Source organism: Lagopus leucura, unplaced genomic scaffold, assembly GCF_019238085.1.
Source record: "Lagopus leucura isolate 7727_CA_CO unplaced genomic scaffold, USGS_WTPT01 34803-0_obj-0_obj, whole genome shotgun sequence".
Lineage (NCBI taxonomy): Eukaryota > Metazoa > Chordata > Aves > Galliformes > Phasianidae > Lagopus > Lagopus leucura.
Window position 1 is genome coordinate 1,498 of NW_024965218.1, and position 8,813 is coordinate 10,310.

Sequence of the window (8,813 nt, forward strand, 5' to 3'; positions counted from 1 at the left end):
CATAGATTCCCCATAGATTCCCCATAGATTCCCCATAGATTCCCCATAGAGACCCATAGAGACCCATAGATCCCCCATAGAGACCCATAGGGACCCATAGATCTCCCATAGAGACCCCTAGATCCCCCATAGGGACCCATAGGTCTCAGTTCTGGGAAGATCCCACATACTGGGGGGGTGGAGTCCCATATGGGGGTCCCGTATTTTTATTGGGGGGGGGTCTCAATTATGGGGGGTCCCATGTATGGGGGGGTCCCATATTTTCTTTTGGGGTGGGTCCCGTATTTTGGGGGTGTCCCATACTTTTATGGGGGGATCCCATGTATGGGGGGGGTCCTCATCTATTGAAGATCCCATATATTTTGGGGGGGGGGGGTCTCGGTTCTGGGGTGATCCCGTATGTTATGAATGCGTGGTGGGCGTGGCCTCAGGAGGGGCGGGTTTATGAATGGGGTGGGCGTGGCTTCGGGGAGGCGGATTTATGAATGGGGTGAGCGTGGCTACCGAGGGGCATTCTGTGAGCGAGTGGTGGGCGTGGCTTGTGGAGGGGCGGGTCTTTGAATGGGATGGGCGTGGCCTCAGGAGGGGCGGGTTTGTGAATGGGTGGTGGGCGTGGCTTGGGGTTCGGTTTTTAAATGGGGTGGGCGTGGCTTGAGGGGGGCGGGTTTACAAACGGTGGTGGGTGCGCACTCATGAGGGGCGGGTTTATGAATGGCGGTGGGCGTGTCTTGAGGGGGCGGGTCTTTGAATGGGGGTGGGCGTGGCTTCATGAGAGGCGGGTTTATGAATGGGGGGTGGGCGGGGCGGGTTTATGAATGGGGGTGGGCATCATCATGGAATATCCTGAGGTGGAAGGAACCCATCAGGATTGCCCAGTCCGACTCAATTACTTGTGTCACTGTTAAATCAATTCCCCCTGCTATTAAGCAGCACTCAGCTTTGCTGGTACTGACTGAGCATTCCTCCATTTTATCTGAACTGGCAAAACGTGACACTTCTTCCTGCATTTTAATTCATATTTTTCCTGGACACACTGAGCCCATTGTGGCTGGGGGTCCCGTTGGACTGTGGGGCTCTCTGGGCTCCTGTTTTAATGGGAACATCTCTACACATGTATACATCAGTCTCCAAGTTGCCAGGCATCAGTTGTCAATGGAGAAAAGCCACATTTGACATCTGCCTCTATAGCAGAGTCCATCTGGCTTTTCAAAGTTATTCTGCTGAGGATAAAGACGTTCCACTGCTTTGTCCTTATGGAGCACTTCATGACACGCATCGAATTTGGCAGCCAGCAGAAGAGAAGACCTCCTAAGGGCGGCTTTCAGTATCTCAAGGGGGGCTGCAGAAAGCAAGGGACAGATCTTTAGATTGGACATAAGGATGAAGTCTGTTACAATAAGCGTGGCGCTGGAACAGGGACACTGAGGGCCCCTGGGGCTCTCCGAGCCCTGAGCACTGGGCGTCAGGGCCTGGGGATGGATGGGATGGAGGGCACCATCCCCCACCCCTTTCCAGGGGGACCACCGCCACCCCCAGACCTTCCCTCGTGCTCTGTGGTGCAGAGGAGGAGGGTCTCGAGCTGACTACGGATGGCCCAGGGTCACTGTGGAGGTGGGACAGGGGCTGTGGCTGCTGCCCCCAGGGGACAATGTCCTGCCCTGGGCTGCTGCCAGCCCTCCTCCTGCCCAAAGTCCTGGGGCACAAACCCTGCACAGACAAGGCTTCTCCATGGTCACTGACACCTTCTGACATCCTCTGCTGACCGGTGGAGCCTTCTGAAGAAGAAGGAAGACCCTGATGATCGCTGACATCCTCCAGTCATCAATGAAGCCCTCAGCAAAGCCACGCTCTGTGTGTCTGCGTCCTCGTCCCCACGCTCTGCAGGAACCGCTCACATCTGTCCCTGCCTGGCAGAGGCCACCCCTAGGTGCTTGAGGGGTCCCCAGCTCCGTGCCCCGCACCCCACGTCCTGCACCCGTGGATCTCTCCATCTCCTCTGTGCTGCCTCCTCCAAAATCCTAAAGGACGGAGCACCCCAAGCTGCCAAGCAGTCCCAATATCCTCCCTCTGCTCTCTCCCAATTCCTCCTTCCAGTTCCTGCCAAACCCTTCACCCTCTGTTCCACCTCCATGGCCACGATGTCCCCAGGTCGCTCTCCTTTTACCCCCTCCCTTATCGCAGCCAATTGCCCCTCACTTGGATCTGCTTCAGCCCTCCTCCTGCAGTCCCACTTCCCCTCCATCACTACCCAACGTGGAGTCCCCAAATCCCCTCTCTCAGGCACCTCAGATCTCCTCTCTGATGACCGATGACACCCTCTGTTGATTAATGAAGCCCTCTGACCTCAGTGAAGATCTCTGATGATCAGTGGAGCCCTCTGACAGCCAACAAAGCCTTCAGATGACCGCTGACAATCTCTGATGGCAAACTGAGCCCCCGATGATCAGCGGGCTGCTGCTTCAAGTGCAGGAAAGGGAAGGGAAGGGTGAGAAAGAATATTTTGACATCATTTGGTTGAAAGCATCATGGAATAAAGATTTCTTAGGATTTAATCAAGCACAGAATTTGGAGAGAAGTGTGAGTGCATCACGCTTGAGTGTGCTGCCCGGTGCCCGGGACCGGCTGCCTGATTCTAATCCTCCTCCAAGAGGCTCGGCTGCTCCACAGCGATGCCGACGCGCTCCTCGTGGAGGTGCTGCTGTGCGGGCACTTGGACTCCGCTTGGGGTGGGCTGCATTGCCGTCCCACGCGTCCCCGCCCTCCTCGTCCTCTGCCCGCAGCCCCAGCCGGGGCCCGGCTGCCCCGGGGCCCTGGAAACGGAGCGGGCGCACGGCGCGGGGCAACGCCGCGGGCGAGCGGCCGGCGCCATGCGGGACGCGCGCGGAGATGACGCAATGACGGCGCGACCGCGGCCGGAACGGAGCCCGCGCAGAGCTCCCGCCCCATCCGGCGGACCGGCCAATGGCAGCGCGGAGGAGGGGGGGCGAGCGCGGGCTCTCCGCCAATGGCGGCCGCGGACAGGGGGTCGGTATGATGGCGGAGCCGCGGAGCTCCGCGTGGGGGAAGCGGCGCTTAGCCGCCCCGCCGCCCCGCCGCCCCGCCCCCCGTGCAGGGAGGTGCGGAGAGGACGGAGCCAGGCTGCACCCGGCGGTGCCCAGCAGCGGGACCGGAGGCACTGGGCACACGCTGCAGCGCAGCAGGTTTCCCTGCAAGGCTGCCACGGCCGCGCTGCTTCCCCGTTTTGGGTAACACTACTGGATATGTATGGCTGGGCTGATGAATGTATCGAGACCCCACTGTAGCGCGCGAGCTCGGAGGAGCGATCCGCCTTGCACCCGGCGTGTGGCGCAGCGCTGAAGGAAAGACGTCTCTGCTCTCCTAACCTGACGTGGGTTCGAGAGTTTGATTCTGCAGATCAGTTGGGCACCGCAGATGGGACACTTTCTGTTCGGCTGCAGGACCAGTTGAGGAGGGAGAATTGTTGGAAGGACTCCCCCTGCTCATCCGATCACTGCGGGGACAGACGGGGACCATGTGGAAGCGGACCAGGTGCGTTTGAAGGGAGGCTCCGTAAGGCGTACGCAGGAGCCGGGGACTCCGTCAGACGTGAGGGGCCGCCCCACGCGGGAGGGCTTCACCCTGCGGGTGGACTAGTGCAGGGGTGCGGGGCGGGAAGGTAATGACCGGGAAGGACGGGTGCCTTGTAGCACTGTGTCTGACTGCAGGGACTGCGGGTTCGAGCCCCACCTCTGGCTGGCACTTGTAAGCTAGGCTCGCGCTTGGGCACTGGAAATCACGAGTTCATAAGCATGTAGAACTCAGGTCAGTTCCAGGCATTGTGGGTTAGAGGCCCACCCGAGTTGGCGAGGTGCAGTGCTGACAGCTGCCAAGTGATGACCTGCATCATTGCAGCCGCGGCAGTGGGAAGAATGATCTGCGCTGTTGTTGCCATCTGCAAATGTCCAGCGCTGTGTGTTTGAACAACTGCTGTTGGTTTATTCGGGATTTTAATTTGAGGAAGCTACTGGGTTTAACTTCGTTTTTAAATGAGCGTAATTATAGGAGAATTCAGGATCTCTCCTGAAGTGCACGTATTGTGCATGTATATGATGGGATAAATCTTAAGCCCTGGCTTGAGCCCTTTTTGCTCATCTGTGAACAGATGCACGATTTCAGGCCAGCCTCTGTTTTCTGTAAGACTCCAATTAAACTGTATTTGCGTGCTGTGGCTGTGAAGTTCAAGGTCCTGGCGACAGATTGCATTGAGGACCAGATCAGAAGGCCTGGAAAATGGGGCCTTGTCGACTCCTTTGGCTGCTTCTTAAAACGAGTCCTGGCGGATGGCTGCTCAGAGCTGTATTCTCTGCTTTATTGGTGTGCAGATAAAAGGCTGGCGATGTTTCTTACTGGTGCTTCAAAACAAACACTCCAAAGCCCACGCAGAGATCACCACCTCCAACCACAGAGCTACCAGAGGAACTGTAGAGCATAGCAGCTTCTATAGCTACTGCTGTTGGAGCGTTTGGATCTCAAGTGCCTGCAAAGGTTGGTGTGCTTTCCATGGGTGGTTTTTGTTTTGTTTTTGCTTTATTTTATCCTTGAGGAGACATTTGATTCCTTTCAGTTTGAGAAAATAGAGTGAAGTGCCTCCGTATTCTTATCCCACTTGAGACTCTCGTCGGTGTAAGCCAGCATTTCTTTGTGCATGGCAAAAGGGAAGTACTTTGTCCTGCTGGCTTCTGAAAACGTGGCTTGGCAATTACTGTGCCAGCAGAATAAACCTCGGGGTTTATTCCAAGGCTGCGTGCTCTGAAATGCTGCTGTGGTTTGAGTGTTGGAAGTGGTCGTGACCTTTCTGCTGGCATCAGTTCCTTCCCAGGGAATAACTGCAGCTGACTGCAGGTCCTGTTGTTCCATCCCCACAACAGATATTCCGAGAGTCTGTTTTTCTGTTATTAGTATGACTGCATTATTGGGATGGTGGCTCACTGAGGTACGTGGATTGCTCTGAAAGGAATGCCTCCTGTTTATTTGCACAGAAATGACAACGGATACATGGGGCAAGTCCTCAGCTACAAAGCTGTTTTTCAACATGGCCGCCACCATTAACTATCGTTATGTCTTTGGTTTTTTCCTCCAGTGTTGAGCGAGAGCCTGCGTGCTGCGCTTGTTTAAAAAGAAACCATAATAATTGAGATAAATCCGTTTGGCTGGGTGGCTCCTCTTGCGTTGCTGCTGCCGCTGCTGAAATGCACCACCACTGCTTCACTGCGCTCACCTCCACGTGCCGGGCTTCATAAATGCTCTGCAGGCATTGATGGATGTCAGTGGTGCCATGTTTTCCGTGTGGAGGAGTTCAGGGACACCCTGTGCTCCGTGAGCGCTTGTGAGCCAGGCGCTGTGCTGTCATTCTGGCCCTGTGCTGCCGGCTGTGGCACGGCTGCAAAATGCAACGGAGTGCTGGCAGGAAGGTTCAGCCTCTGCTGCCATCCCACCAGCGTCCACCTGTGATGTTGTGGGCCGGCTTTATAGGACAGGAGGCATTACTTTTGGATCAGCCCTTGTATAGTAATGAAAAATTAAGGCTTATAACAGCTGGCTGAGTAAATTGGTGGCTGCTAACGAGATCCACAACTACAGGATAGCAGTAGTTAGACACCGACAGCTTTCACGGTCAGTTTAGATTCCGTGGCTGTGTTGGGTTAATTTTTATTGAATGTTGTAAATGAATTGTTATTTCATGTTTCATTGCAGCAGTTCCTGAAAACTCCTCAGGTGTGGAGTTTCATCCATTCCGAATCTGCCAGCTCTGGTGTTCTTGAGCAGCTCCATCCTGCAGAGGTGAGTGGATTGGTTCTCATACTCGATTGTGAAAGTGCTGTTAGGAATCGGTATTGCAAGAAAGAAGCCTTCTTTTGTTTCATAATACGGAATTACAAAGTCAGAAGTAGAATCCCGCACGTGGGAGTATTGTAAGGATGTTTCCCTCGTCTCTTCTGAGAGGAACTTTGGGGTCTTTGGTGCGCATTCATAAGGTGCTGATTAGTCTGGTGATGCAGATTGTTTTGGAGGTCTCAAACCCTGCAGCCTTTGAGCAGATACGCGCTTTGAGAGCAGTGATTGATGTGGTTGCAGCGTGACAGTGCAGCACACGGCTGGCCTTTTCCATCTTCGGGCCCACCTTACTGCCTTTCCACCCTGTGCACTGAATTGCAGTGACATGTCAGTATCGGATCCCTCAGCACTGTGCTGAGCCTCACCGTACTCATACTCACCACTGGATGTTGCTCAGCTTCAGCGATCGTGTTTCTGCTACAGAAGGGCTTGCCGGATATCTGTAGCATTGATCCGGCCCAAAGGTGACAACCTTCCAACCTGCTGCTCTCTGCCCGTGTTCTCTGTCACAACATCGGATGTGTGTGCTGGCTGGATGCACTGATAAGAAATGTTTTTGAGAAGAGAACCTCGTGCTTCCCAGAGCAGTAAGACTGGGAGGATTTGGGAGGCTCTTCACAAACCTGGTTAGAGTGTGCTTTCCCAGACGGCGTGCTGTTAAAGCAGCCCTTCTCAAAAGCAGAGCGTTGTGCCTGGTGTGACTGAAATCCCACCCACAAAGGAGCATTCCCTGCAGTCTCTGATCTCAGGTGTGTGTTTCCCCCACTGCTGGAACTGCTGGGCTTTCACGCCTTCACTGTGTGTGTTTGGCTCTCCTTATTAGCTCTGTTTGTTCTACCAGCTGTATGCAAATGTATCGAGAGGTAATGAAAAGATCTTTGAAAATAGCTTGGAGATATTAACCTGAGGCAAGAAGGTGAATTTTACTGCCTTAAATCAGGCTGCAGAGGATGTCCTTGACCTCAGAAGCTTGGGCTTTGTTGTAGCCTGATATTTCCTGCTTGAACTTTCTTTAACTCTAGGACTGGAGGGGGAGCTTTTCTTCACGCCTTGCTGTGTATGAAACTTGAACTGCACTCGAGACGGGCAGAGATGTAGCTGAGCAGAGCCTCCAGCAGCTCAGCCCTTTCCTTCAGACGACGAAGATGGCTTTAATATTCTTAAGTCAGAAATCTCGTGTCAAAACTTAATTCTGGTGTGGACGCACCTCGCTGTGGGAGACGTGGCAGCTGTGGTCTTTGAGTCACCACAGGTGTGGGACACGTGAAGTAATCACAGCATCACAGAATGGTAGGGGTTGGAAGGGACCTCCAGAGCTCATCGAGTCCAACCCCCTGCCAAAGCAGTTCCCTACAGCAGGTCGCACAGGTCGGCATCCAGGCAGGTCTTGGACATCTCCAGAGCAGGAGACTCCCCCACCTCCCTGGGCAGCCTGTTCCAGTGCTCCGTCACCTCACTGCACAGCCGTTCCTTCGCACATTGGTGCAGAACTTCCTATGCTGCAGTTTCCGGCCGTTTCCCCTCGTCCTGTCTCCACTCACCACTGAAAACAGTCTGGCCTCTCCATTCTGCCCCCCACACCTTAGATATTTATAGACCTGGCTGTCACTCGTTATCATCATCCGGTGTCACCACCACCTGTGTGTCACCATCTCTCGGGTGACACCATTCCCTGCGCTCTGACCACCACATGGGGGCAGGCACAGGCGGCCCCGCGTTGTCCCCGTGCTGTCACTGAGCCTCTCGCTGTCCTTTCTCACCCCTGCAGCCCTGCCTGCAGCCGGACCCGCTGACACCGGAGCCCTCTGCCGCTGTCACCATCGTCTGCCACGAGGACGGGGACGCACAGTGATGAACTCTGTGCCACCACCAGCCAATGTCAGGTGTCACTGTCATGTGGAGGGGACAAAAGGACCCCCTGGGGACCTGCCAAAAACTTCACCATATCTAGGCTTTCAAACAAGTCCTCCTGGATCGCTTCTCTTACGCCCAGCTCACGAATGTAGTATGTAATGTAATTCTGAAGGTCCTCCATGGAAGACCACAATCCTGTGCTTAATGGAATGCCTGATTTGTTCGGCCAAGCCACGTGGATGCTGCCATTCACCAGTCTGTTATCGACTGGTTCTCACTGCTCTATGAACAGCAGCATACAGCCTCTGCCTGATGACAGTGTTACCGTCATGGTGGCCAACTTTGATACCTCTGGCCCATTCACCATGACACCTTCCGCCCCTGAGCCCCACAACCCAAGTAACCACGTGGGCACAACTCTCTTTCGGCCTCTGCCAAAGTGCTGCAGCACATCCATCAGTTCTGTTGGTGCGCACAGCCTGGCCGCCAAGTGTGAATGCGTTTGGGCAGGGGGCACCCCACCAGTCTGCCTTGGACTCAGTCTTCTGGGTTATAATGGGATGGGGTTCCAAGGAATCTGCCACACGTGGAGCCCCTAAATCTGACCTAGAGTTTTTGTTTTCCTGTTCAACCAGGTCCGTTGCTTCAGAGGTGTGGTCATTACCTACTGAAATGCTGGCCTATCGAGGAACATCAAGCTCGTCTTTCCCCTGTGAATACATTAAGTTCCTGTTCCAGTTTTTCAGTACGATCTTTTAATAGCTGATTTTTGAGAGTGAGTGGAAAAGGGGTCTGGGGGATGGAGGGAGGGCAGAGCTGGTGTTTGGGGGGGGCTGGTATGGGACATAAAGGGGGTCCAAGTGGGGAATATTGAGGATCAAAATGGGGGAGCAGACTCCCGATGTCGGGAATCCAGTTACTGCAGCTGGATTCTGTCACTCCAGAAGAGCCACTAGCAGAGCAGAGGAAGATGGCTGCAGCAGGTCACGCACCTGGCCCACCATCCGGCAGCTAGAATGGCCAGTAATGAACACCCGGCAACCCCTCTGCGCTTCAGAGTGAAA

General features: G+C 54.7%; 2 long non-coding RNA genes across 7 annotated transcripts; one reads left to right on the forward strand and one right to left on the reverse strand.

Annotated features, from left to right (window-relative positions):
• Positions 1–949: 949 nt before the first annotated feature.
• On the reverse strand, positions 950–2,763 carry LOC122192022. Of its 3 annotated transcripts, none has more exons than XR_006182521.1 (3): positions 2,344–2,763; positions 1,743–1,907; positions 950–1,339 (listed from the first exon to the last, which is right to left on the reverse strand). It is a non-coding gene; the product is annotated as an uncharacterized LOC122192022 (long non-coding RNA). The 3 variants fall into 3 exon arrangements; XR_006182522.1 differs by having other exon boundaries at positions 951–1,339; positions 1,743–1,878; positions 2,285–2,763; XR_006182523.1 differs by having other exon boundaries at positions 952–1,339; positions 1,743–1,878.
• A 370-nt stretch (positions 2,764–3,133) lies between these two features.
• Positions 3,134–8,807, forward strand: LOC122192021. Of its 4 annotated transcripts, none has more exons than XR_006182518.1 (5): positions 3,134–3,549; positions 4,383–4,545; positions 5,755–5,841; positions 7,664–8,494; positions 8,694–8,807. It is a non-coding gene; the product is annotated as an uncharacterized LOC122192021 (long non-coding RNA). The 4 variants fall into 4 exon arrangements; XR_006182519.1 differs by lacking the exon at positions 8,694–8,807 and having other exon boundaries at positions 3,135–3,549; positions 7,664–7,900; positions 8,385–8,540; XR_006182520.1 differs by lacking the exon at positions 8,694–8,807 and having other exon boundaries at positions 3,137–3,549; positions 7,664–7,778; positions 8,385–8,540.
• The last annotated feature ends 6 nt before the right edge of the window (positions 8,808–8,813 follow it).